The 10522-nt window shown below is 52.3% G+C and overlaps 1 long non-coding RNA gene across 1 annotated transcript; it reads right to left on the reverse strand.

Moving 5' to 3' along the window:
* Positions 1-3806: 3806 nt before the first annotated feature.
* Positions 3807-8786, reverse strand: LOC118147431 (uncharacterized). Its single transcript, XR_004733877.3, has 3 exons — positions 7634-8786; positions 6381-7517; positions 3807-5948 (listed from the first exon to the last, which is right to left on the reverse strand). It is a non-coding gene; the product is annotated as an uncharacterized LOC118147431 (long non-coding RNA).
* Positions 8787-10522: the final 1736 nt, after the last annotated feature.

The raw sequence follows: 10522 nt of genomic DNA on the forward strand, positions 1-10522 counted from the left end.
TGACAGGTGCAATGAGAACAGCACAGACCCCTGGGAGCAGAGGTTCACACCCACCTTCTGTCATGCTAGCTGTGTCCTTGGACAAGAGGCTGACAGATGTGATAAGAACAGCACAGACCCCTGGGAGCAGAGGTTCACACCCACCTTCTGTCATGCTAGTTGTGTGTCCCTGGGCAAGAGGCTGACAGATGTGATAAGAACAGCACAGACCCCTGGGAGCAGAGGTTCACACCCACCTTCTGTCATGCTAGCTGTGTCCTTGGACAAGAGGCTGACAGGTGTGATAAGAACAGCACAGATTTTACAAGCAGAAGGTTCACACCTGCAAGGCAGTGAGGCTTTGTAAAAAGGCATGGACTCTGGAACGAGACACAGGGTTAAACTCTCAGCTCCCCAGAGAGAAAGCACAGTTGTTTGTACTTACGACTGCACGCACCCTTCCTCTGGCCCTTCAGTCTTCCCAGGTGTCCCAAGAGTCGCCATCATCACTTCTTAGTCTGAAGAATACTGTGCAGCCGTTCCTTCAGTGTGAACCTGCTGGTAACAAAACCCCTTTGCTTGTTTTTATCTGAGGCTCTTTATTGTTTCTACCTCATTGCTAAAAGATACTTTCCTGGATATAAAAATCTGGGTGGACAGCTCTTTTCTTTCAGCACTTGATAAACGTGCCACTTCCTTCTGGCCTGCACAACTTCTAGTGAGAAGTCTGCTGTCCCTATGGGCAGGTGGTGATGTGCTCTTTTCTTCTCTGGCCATTGGTAAGATTTTTTCCTTTCATTTCTGGCTTTTAAACTTTGGCTATTGTGCATTTGAACACGAATTTCTTGAGTTTTATCCTAATTGGGAGAGGACACTTGCTTTCTTAAATCTATAGATTCATGTCTTCCATCAAGCTTAGGAAGCATTTTCTCATTTTTTTTTTCTTTCCAGTTTTTTCCATCCTGCATTCTTTTTTTCCCTTTCTGGTTGCTGATGGGATGGTATGTAGAGCTTTTGTCGAGCCCCTTAGGACTCTGGGGCACATTGGTTTCGTTCCCAGTGTATTTTACTTCTGCTGTTTGTTTCGGATTATGCCCACTGATGCACCTTAAGTTGGCTGATCCCGCCCTTGCTGATGTTCGTTTTTCTACTGCGCCTGTGCACTCAAGTGTCCTTGTTGTTCTTGTGTGTGGGTGTGTGTTACTTTTGATGACGGTATTTTTCAATTCTAAAATTTCCATTTGGTACACAGCTACATATTATTTTCTTTGTTCTGAGATGTTTATTTATGTTTGCTTCTAGAGTGTTCTCAACTGCTCATTGCAGCATTTTTAAGATGGCTACTTTAAAATTCTTGTCTTGTTCCTATTAAAATCTTCTATGTAAGACTCTGTTTCTAGTTGGGCACATGTCAGCTAGTTCAGATGCACATCCTGGCTCAGTTTTGTTGTCAGGGGTTCGAGGCCCATGTCACCCGGTTCAGGTCCTGATGCACATCCTGGCTCAGTTTTGCTCACAGTGGTTTGATGCCAATGTCGGTGGACCCTCTGCAGTGCTATCTTGGTCCCTGCTGCTGTCTTCTCTGTCCCCAGTGTCCCTTCCTGGGTGGGAAGGGGGAGACCCCTGCCTGTGCCTGCTGAGCAGAGCCAGGAGGCAGCTTCTGCACTGACCCTCCTTAGAACATTGCCTTCTCATTGCCCCGAGGGGCAGTGGGGACTCAGGGTTCTTCCCTCAAATTGGGGGCAGGGGGGAGTCAGGGCTCTCCCCTCGAGGTGGGGGCAGGGGGGAGTCAGGGCTCTCCCCTCGAGGTGGGGGCAGGGGTGACTCAGGGTTCTCCCCTCTAGGTAGGGGCAAGGGGGAGTCAGGGAAGGTGCAGTTATCATCGCCCCGAGGGGCAGGAGGGAGTCAGGGCTCTCCTGTTGAGGTGGAGACAGGAGTAATCATCATTCCAAGGGGCAGGGGGAGTCAGGCTTCAACTCTCCAGGTGGGTGCAGGTGCAGTTACCACATACCACTCTGTTGGGCTTCACTGCTTCAGAGCCCCTGCTGGAGGGGCTGCCTTTGTGGGGCTCCTGTGTATGTGCACCCAAGGGTGCTTCTGGGCTCCTGCCACACCCAGGCTGGCATGTGAGGGAGACTGGAAACCCCAAGAACTCACTGCTGGGTCATCTTTGGGGCTCCAGAGTCCCTAGTCTGCCTGCCTTTTCTTCCGTGTCAGAGCCCTCTGGAATGGGGCTTAGGATTTTGCATGGGGTTTGTGCTGTGAGTAGCTAGAGGAGTGAGTCAGATGAAATACATTACACCTCGTTCAGAATACGAGCCTCTGCCCTTCCATTCTCTCCTGGGGCGACCTTCAGGAGGTGACATGACTTCTTTGCTGCTGCAGAGACCGGCCTGTGAGGGTGGGATGGGAGGCACTCCCTGGGGGTTCTGGTCAGAACCAGGCAGGATAGTGTGTGTGTGTGAACCGATGGCTGCCAGCGGCGCCACTGTCTTCTTTCCGTATTTCCCTCACATCCGAGTCTCATGCTCCTCCACACGGTTGCTCTGATAATAGCAGGATTTCCTTTTCCCTTGGAACACGACTGCTTCTGTTCTTAGACTGATCCGAATTATGAGGAAAGTCACATTATTTGCAATTAATTTGTGTCTCATCTCCTAATCTACATAGACAATATTTAATATGTAGAATTTTAACTTTGGACAGTTAATGTGGTCAACATTCTGTTTGATGGGGGGAAACTGAGGTCACTTGATGGGGTGGATCACATGAGGTCAGGAGTTCCTTTCCAGGGAAGGAAAGTGGCCTGCCCAGTTCACGGGTTGATGGCACCATGAATGTGGCAGATGTGGTCTGAGATGTGCCTTCGTGTCTCGTCTCTGCCCACGAGGGCCCAGCCTCCCGAGGTGCGTGAACCTCCTGGCTCTCCTGGGTTTGCTTGAGATCCCCCAAGCAGCAGGTGCCCCGGCATGTCAGGTGGTTTTCTGACCCAACAGAAACCCTGCAGTGCATGATGGGCTGTGGGGGTCCCACGAGGAGGGCCTGGGGTCCCAATACGCAGCTGGGAGCTCGTTTCCCCATGGGCAGCAGCCCACAAGTAAACTTCTGGAGTGGAATGTAATTGTATAAAAGGGAGAGAAAATTCCATCCACTCACTAAGCAGGGTCTGAAGCCCACTCGCCAGGGCTCTGGCAAGCACCCCCTGTCCAGGACGTTTCTGACCCAGAGGACCTGCCTGTGGAACAGAAGCGCACACTCAGGTGGGTGGGAGACTGCAGGAGGACACCGGGGTAAACCTACTTGCATCAGTCAGGGACATGTGCTTGTGTGGAACTCAAGAGGCCCCACTGAAGATGCACAGGTGCCGTGGGTTCCACCTGGAGCTGAGCCTGCCCTGGGACCCACCACGTTCTCCACCGTTCACAGCCCAAGGGGAAGCCAGCATCTCCCAACAGAGAAGGCAGACTTTGGGCCATTCTCGGATTCTCTCCCAGGAAAAAGAGAAGCTTTGTTTTTCAATCTTTATGTATTCACTTCTCATTCATTGCCTCTCTCTGCCACCTACAAAAGGTTTCCAAGTTCCCTGGGGCTCTTGTCACAGAATGCAAAAGTATTTCGCCTTTAAAAAATGAAGACAGAGGCCGGGCGCGGTGGCTCAAGCCTGTAATCCCAGCACTTTGGGAGGCCGAGGCGGGTGGATCGCGAGGTCAGGAGATCGAAACCATCCTGGTCAACATGGTGAAACCCCGTCTCTACTAAAAATACAAAAAATTAGCTGGGCATGGTGGCGCGTGCCTGTAATCCCAGCTACTCGGGAGGCTGAGGCAGGAGAATTGCCTGAACCCAGGAGGCGGAGGTTGCGGTGAGCCGAGATCGCGCCATTGCACTCCAGCCTGGGTAACAAGAGCGAAACTCCGTCTCAGAAAAAAAAAAAAAAAAATTAGTGGAAAACAAACACCAAAATGGAGTTATTCAAACCTCAACACACAGGAGTCTGCGCCTGATGAACGTACAGAATGACAACGCAGAGGAAGCCAGGGACTTCGAATATGAGAAATAGAAAAATGACTTACTTAAGCCTCTCTGAAACTCCAAAATATCAACTGTACAAGGAAAAAGATTTTATGGAGGTGATTTTCAGACATTTAATAGCTGTGTATAGATTTTGTATGAAGAATCACTTTGACTCCCAGGGCTCACATTTTCAGTAACATGCGCTAACATTTTCCAGTCGCGGCTGCTAATGAAAGTCAGGCTGCCTTTATGAATGTAAATTATAACACTGACTTATTGATACATAGCAGCTAATTTCCAAGACATTGTCTGTAAACACCATAAAGTTGCATTAAATATTCATACAATCATTGTGATCATTAATCCATAGAGCAATTATAATTGAAATGCTCTTATAAATAACCAAATAAAATAGCACTTTACAAGATAGATATCACACCAACTTTTATAGCTAACAAAAATGAGATTGCTCTCACCTCCATTAGCCCAAGCAGGAGAGAGTGAAAGGAGCCACCTCTGTTACATTCACTGGCACCAAGAATGTGAGGGGTGCCTCTCTAGGAGATGGTTTCAGAAGATAAAGGGAGATCAGTGTCTCTGAGGTACCCATCAGTAGGCAGGTGCTGCACATTTAGTTTCTGAGGCTTTTGCTTTTGTCTCTATGTTTGGGTTGTTAGAATCCAGTTAAGAACGCCAGGCCAATAATGGACCCCCAGGGTGGGCAGCAGAGTCAGGACTCTGCTGCGACATCGCCAAGGCCCGTCAAGGAGTGGGGGCTGTTGAGCCCAGCTCACTCTTGTGTGGCCGAGAGCCTGGGCCAAGGCTGTGCACATGGGTCTGGGGGCTGAAGGGACTTTGGTGGCCTCAATCTTGACCTAGCAGAACAGCCGCTGGGAAACAAGATCAGGAAGGAGGCACCAGGCAGAGGATGAAGTGCGCATCCAGACAGGGCTTCCAGGGTAGCTACTGAGGCCAGACCTGGCCAGGATGCAGGCTCCTGACCCCCTGAGCCCAGGAGAGGGTGGCTGAAGACCTGGGTGTGGAGACTGAGGTCTCTCCTCCTCCTTCCCCTCATTACCCAACTCACCAACTGATGGAAAACTCGTTGCAGAGTGTAAGACACTTGCTTGGCCTGTTATACAGAGCTAGGGGATCCAGGGTCCAATGCAGTGCCTGATCCCAATCCCTGCTCCCTCAGGCCACCCTGGACCTGCTTAGAAGGATACTATGGATGATCATCACAGCACACAGGTGTCCTTTAGAAGCTGGGTTTTGGGGGGTGTGTTATTTACAATGCTGGCCAAGACAGCATCTGAGATGCATGGGCCTCCAATCCATCTCAGGATCACCCTGAGAATATGCTCTGTGAGGTCTGGGAGACTCTGGGATCTTGCAGGAGTGGAAACCAATTGCCAAAGCTACCTCCTGCAGAACCGGCCACCCTGCTGGGACCTCCCTCCTCCCTCATTCTCTCATCCAAGTCTGCAGCCTGTGCGTCTGTCTCATGGTGGTCTGGGTTGTCTCGGGGATCTTGGCAGCAAGGAGTCTCGGAAGGGTAGAGTTGAGTCCCCTGGCAAACTCCGCAGAAGCCATAGGCGGCTAATGTTAAGGAAGCCAGTTGTCCATGTCCACCACAGTGGCCAGGCCTGCACCCCACATATAGCAGGGGGGCATCTCACATGGGCCTGGCCTCATGCTCAGCAGCTTCCAGCCTCTCCAGCCTGATTCCACCCAGGCTCTGCCCTCACGCCTCGTTTCTGAACTTGGGCACCCTCATTTTACCCCTCCCTGCCCACGAGGACTCTCCATTCTTCCTCATTGCCAGCAGAAGGGACCTCTTCAATGTGCTGCTGTATCTCTCCTTTGCCTGGAAGGGCCTCCTAACTGTCCGTCTGATCCTCCAACACACAGCTCAGACGCTTCTCTTCTGACCAGCCTTTTCCAACGTGACTTCTCTAGGAAAGACGCACCAATTACTTGTTGGTTCCTAAGCATCATGGTTTATTACACAATCAGGTCATATATTAAAATACTAATAATAAATTTGTATATTACCCCTCCGTTGATAGGACGAAAGATTTTTTAGAAATTCTATACTGTGTATGTGATTTGAATTAATTTGGTAGCACCGATGACTGAATTCAGCCCTGACTACTCTAGGGTGGAATTAGTATTTCAATTCATTCTTCCTTTTTATTAGATATAAGGTACACAACATGATGCTTTGATATACACATATGTATTAAACTGATGACTGCAGGTAAACAAGCTAATATTTTCATCACTCTTTATAGTTACTTCTTTTTATGGTAAGCGCAATAAAACCCACTTCCTTAGCAAATTTTTCCCATATGTGACACTTTGTTAACCTGGTTCTGCTGCCATACCCTGGGGCTCACTGCAGCCTTCCACCTTCAGCCACATCCTGGTCTCCAGGGCCTCTGGTCATCTGGCTCTGCCACCTTCAGCCACGCCCTGGTCTCCAGGGCCTCTGGTCATCTGGCTCTGCCACCTTCAGCCACGCCCTGGTCTCCAGAGCCTCTGGTCATCTGGCTCTGCCACCTTCAGCCACGCCCTGGTCTCCAGAGCCTCTGGTCATCTGGCTCTGCCACCTTCAGCCACACCCTGGTCTCCAGGGCCTCTGGTCATCTGGCTCTGCCACCTTCAGCCACGTCCTGGTCTCCAGGGCCTCTGGTCATCTGGTTCTGCCACTTTCAGCCATGCCCTGGTCTCCAGAGCCTCTGGTCATCTGGCTCTGCCACCTTCAGCCACGTCCTGGTCTCCAGGGCCTCTGGTCATCTGGTTCTGCCACTTTCAGCCACGCCCTAGTCTCCAGAGCCTCTGGTCATCTGGTTCTGCCACTTTCAGCCACGCCCTGGTCTCCAGAGCCTCTGGTCATCTGGCTCTGCCACCTTCAGCCACGCCCTGGTCTCCAGAGCCTCTGGTCATCTGGCTCTGCCACCTTCAGCCACGTCCTGGTCTCCAGGGCCTCTGGTCATCTGGTTCTGCCACTTTCAGCCACGCCCTGGTCTCCAGAGCCTCTGGTCATCTGGCTCTGCCACCTTCAGCCACATCCTGGTCTCCAGGGCCTCTGGTCATCTGGTTCTGCCACCTTCAGCCACGCCCTGGTCTCCAGAGCCTCTGGTCATCTGGCTCTGCCACCTTCAGCCACGTCCTGGTCTCCAGGGCCTCTGGTCATCTGGTTCTGCCACCTTCAGCCACGCCCTGGTCTCCAGAGCCTCTGGTCATCTGGCTCTGCCACCTTCAGCCACGCCCTGGTCTCCAGAGCCTCTGGTCATCTGGCTCTGCCACCTTCAGCCATGTCCTGGTCTCCAGAGCCTCTGGTCATCTGGCTCTGCCACCTTCAGCCACGTCCTGGTCTCCAGAGCCTCTGGTCATCTGGCTCTGGGAGCATTTGGTGCCACCCATTTCTTCACTGATTCCTGGAAATTATCGGCTATGTGTTGAGTACTTCCGCTGCTAGACTTTGGTAGATGCACAAACCCTTTCTTTTTGTTCTTTCCCTAAATAATATTCAGGCAAGAAGAAACACAAACAAACCTCTGTAAGGAAACATTACTTTATGACGGGAGTTGAAACATGGTTCGCAGTATGCACCGAAAGCAGCAGAAAGGCCTACCTGGGTGTCATGGGCAGGGTTCATGAGCTTCGCTGACAGGAAGGATCTTTGCATCTGTGTGATTAACACAGAGGCAGGGACGGCGGCTGCTGCACGGAGTGCTTAGGAGGCTCCAGCACAGCGTGAACCTCCTGGGCATGCACAGTGCCCCCCCAGGAACCTTCCGCAGCCCTCCCAGTGAGGGAAGCGAGGCTCTGTGACAGGCATTACCACTCAGCAGCTACTCAGTGACCCAGAGCTGGGCTTTATAAACTAAGGGGAAGGCACAGGGCAACATGCGCATTGTGGAGTCTGTGTCAGTGTGTTTGACACCTGGTCCCGCCATATTACTGTGACATCACTGCATGCCAATGGCCTCACCTGCACTCGTCAGGAGCCTGGCATTCAAATGGGAGTCACCATGGATGGGAGGTGAAGAGTGGACTTTTACAAGGGGTGCAGGTACAGTGACAGGTGGCAAACACGGGCCTCTGCTGTGGGTGGAATGACAGGTCCACTCGGCTACTACCTGAGCTCGGGGAGGAGGGGCTGGGCACCCCAGCCGTGCCCCTTCCTGCATTTAGGACGAGCCCCCGCGCTGAAGGCCAGCCGGATCCGGTGAGCCACAGGCCTTGTAAGGTCGGTTGCCTTGCCGGGAGTCAAACAGACACATTTATCCGTCTCAGCACCTGATAACTGCGTCATCGCCCCAGCTCATTACCTGGCTTCCCCACATGGCTCCCCCGCACCCTCCTCTGCATACCATGCCCAAGCTCGCACTCAGCATTAAATTATGCATCCAACCTCCAGCCCGCTGTTAAAAAAACCCCATAGAAAATTTTTTTAAAGAGGCCCCACCCTACCCTGCCCAGCAACAGCCTGCCCCTTACACCCCCACCCAGGCCCGCTTACCCAAAGTCCCACCCACCTACCAATCGCAACTAGTTTCATGTGCTTCCTACTTTAACTCCATGTACTTCCTGCTCCTCAACAGCCAATAGAAATGCCTTCTCTGTTTCCCCAGTAGTCAATCAAGGCCCACCTACCCAAAGTCCCACCCACCGACCAATGGCAACTAGTTTCATGTACTTCCTACTTTAATTCCATGTACTTCCTGCTCCTCAACAGCCAATAGAAATGCCTTCTTTGTTTCCCCAGTAGTCAATCAAGGCCCACCTACCCAAAGTCCCACCCACTGACCAATGGCAACTAGTTTCATGTACTACCTACTTTAATTCCATGTACTTCCTGCTCCTCAACAGCCAATAGAAATGCCTTCTCTTTGTTTCCCAGTAACCAATCAACTGCCTGCACTTCCCATAAAATCCCACGCCCTGAACAGCCAGGCAGGACTTCTCTGGCCCTGTGTTAGACCATAGAAGGTTGCCCGGGAGCTGAATAAATTAGCCTTTCACTTTTTTATACTTGCCTCAGTTTCCTCATTTTACTTCGGCAATAAATCTTACAGGTCCGCCCTCAGATATTCCACAGTCAAAAGTGAGAAACGCGCCCAGCATCTCCCAGAGGCCATTTGGGAAAGGCTGGGTCAGCCGAGCCGCAAGTCAGGGCAGCAGGGCTGGGCCCACGTGGGTGCTGCAGGTGGCAGGCATGGCGGTGTGGGGTGCAGTGGCCGAGTACAGGTGACCCGGGGGGCTCCTGGGCATCTCCATGGCTCCTCCCGGGTGAAACGTCCCACCTTGGTGGGCGCTCCTCCGGTTTTCAGAAGAAGCCTAAAAACCTGTAAACCACAGGGATTCCAGTGAGTTGCCACATGTGACGGTCAACGCAGACGTTTTGAAAATCACATGCAGCTCTGTGGGGAACACGGGGTCATCCGTGCACTGGCTGTGGGCTTTTCTAGACAGTCAATTTCCAGGCCCCGCCACCACCCAGCTTGACTTCGTCCTGTGTATTTAGCCCCGGCCGGGCTCATCAGGCTGCCAAGACGCTGCAGGGAGGAGCTGCGGGCCGGGCGGGAAGGTGGCCGGATGCGGGTCGGGCGGGAAGGTGGCCGGATGTGGGTCAGGCGGCGGCCGGATGTGGGTCAGTTGGTACTGCGGCTGCGGGATGGATGCGGGTCAGGAGAGAAGGCGGCAGCTGGATGAGGGTAGGGCTGGAAGGCGGCCCCCAGATGGATGCGGCTCGGGCGGGAGGGTGGCTGACATATGGATGCAGGTCTGGCAGGAAGGCGGTGGCCTGACGCGTGTAGGACGGGAAGGCGGCTGCTAACGTGCATTGTGAGCCCCGAGACCCGGAAGAGGCTCCTGGCCCGACGGCCTCGGTGCCCACAGGCTGCTGCGTTTTGACAGACAGCCCCAAAGGCGGCTGCGGCCAGGTGGATTCCCATGGTCAAGGTTAGTTATTAGCGTTACTAGCAACCTGAACCACTTCAAAAAAAAATACTTGGTACTTGAGGAAAGAAATAAAGATGGCCACTTTAGAATGCATTTGGAAAAAACACTCATGTCCGCTTACAAAGAAATGCTTGTCAGCTATTTAACTGGTTACGAAGTGCCATCCGCAGATGCTGGCTTAGAGCCGTACTCATAACCATTTTCTGATTAAACTTTTTTTTTTTTTTGAGATGGAGTTTCGCTGTTGTTACCCAGGCTGGAGTGCAATGGCGTGATCTCGGCTCACCGCAACCTCCACCTCCTGGATTCAGGCAATTCTCCTGCCTCAGCCTCCTGAGTAGCTGGGATTACAGGCACGCGTCACCATGCCCAGCTAATTTTTTTTGTGTGTCTTTAGTAGAGACGGGGTTTCACCATGTTGACCAGGATGGTCTCGATATCTTGACCTCGTGATCCACCCGCCTTGGCCTCCCAAAGTGCTGGGATTACAGGCTTGAGCCACCGCGCCCAGCCGCCTTTCATGTCTTTTGAGAATGGTAGTGAATGGCAGGTCAGT

The sequence above is a fragment of the Callithrix jacchus genome, chromosome 14, assembly GCF_049354715.1.
Source record: "Callithrix jacchus isolate 240 chromosome 14, calJac240_pri, whole genome shotgun sequence".
NCBI classification, from domain to species: Eukaryota; Metazoa; Chordata; class Mammalia; order Primates; family Cebidae; genus Callithrix; species Callithrix jacchus.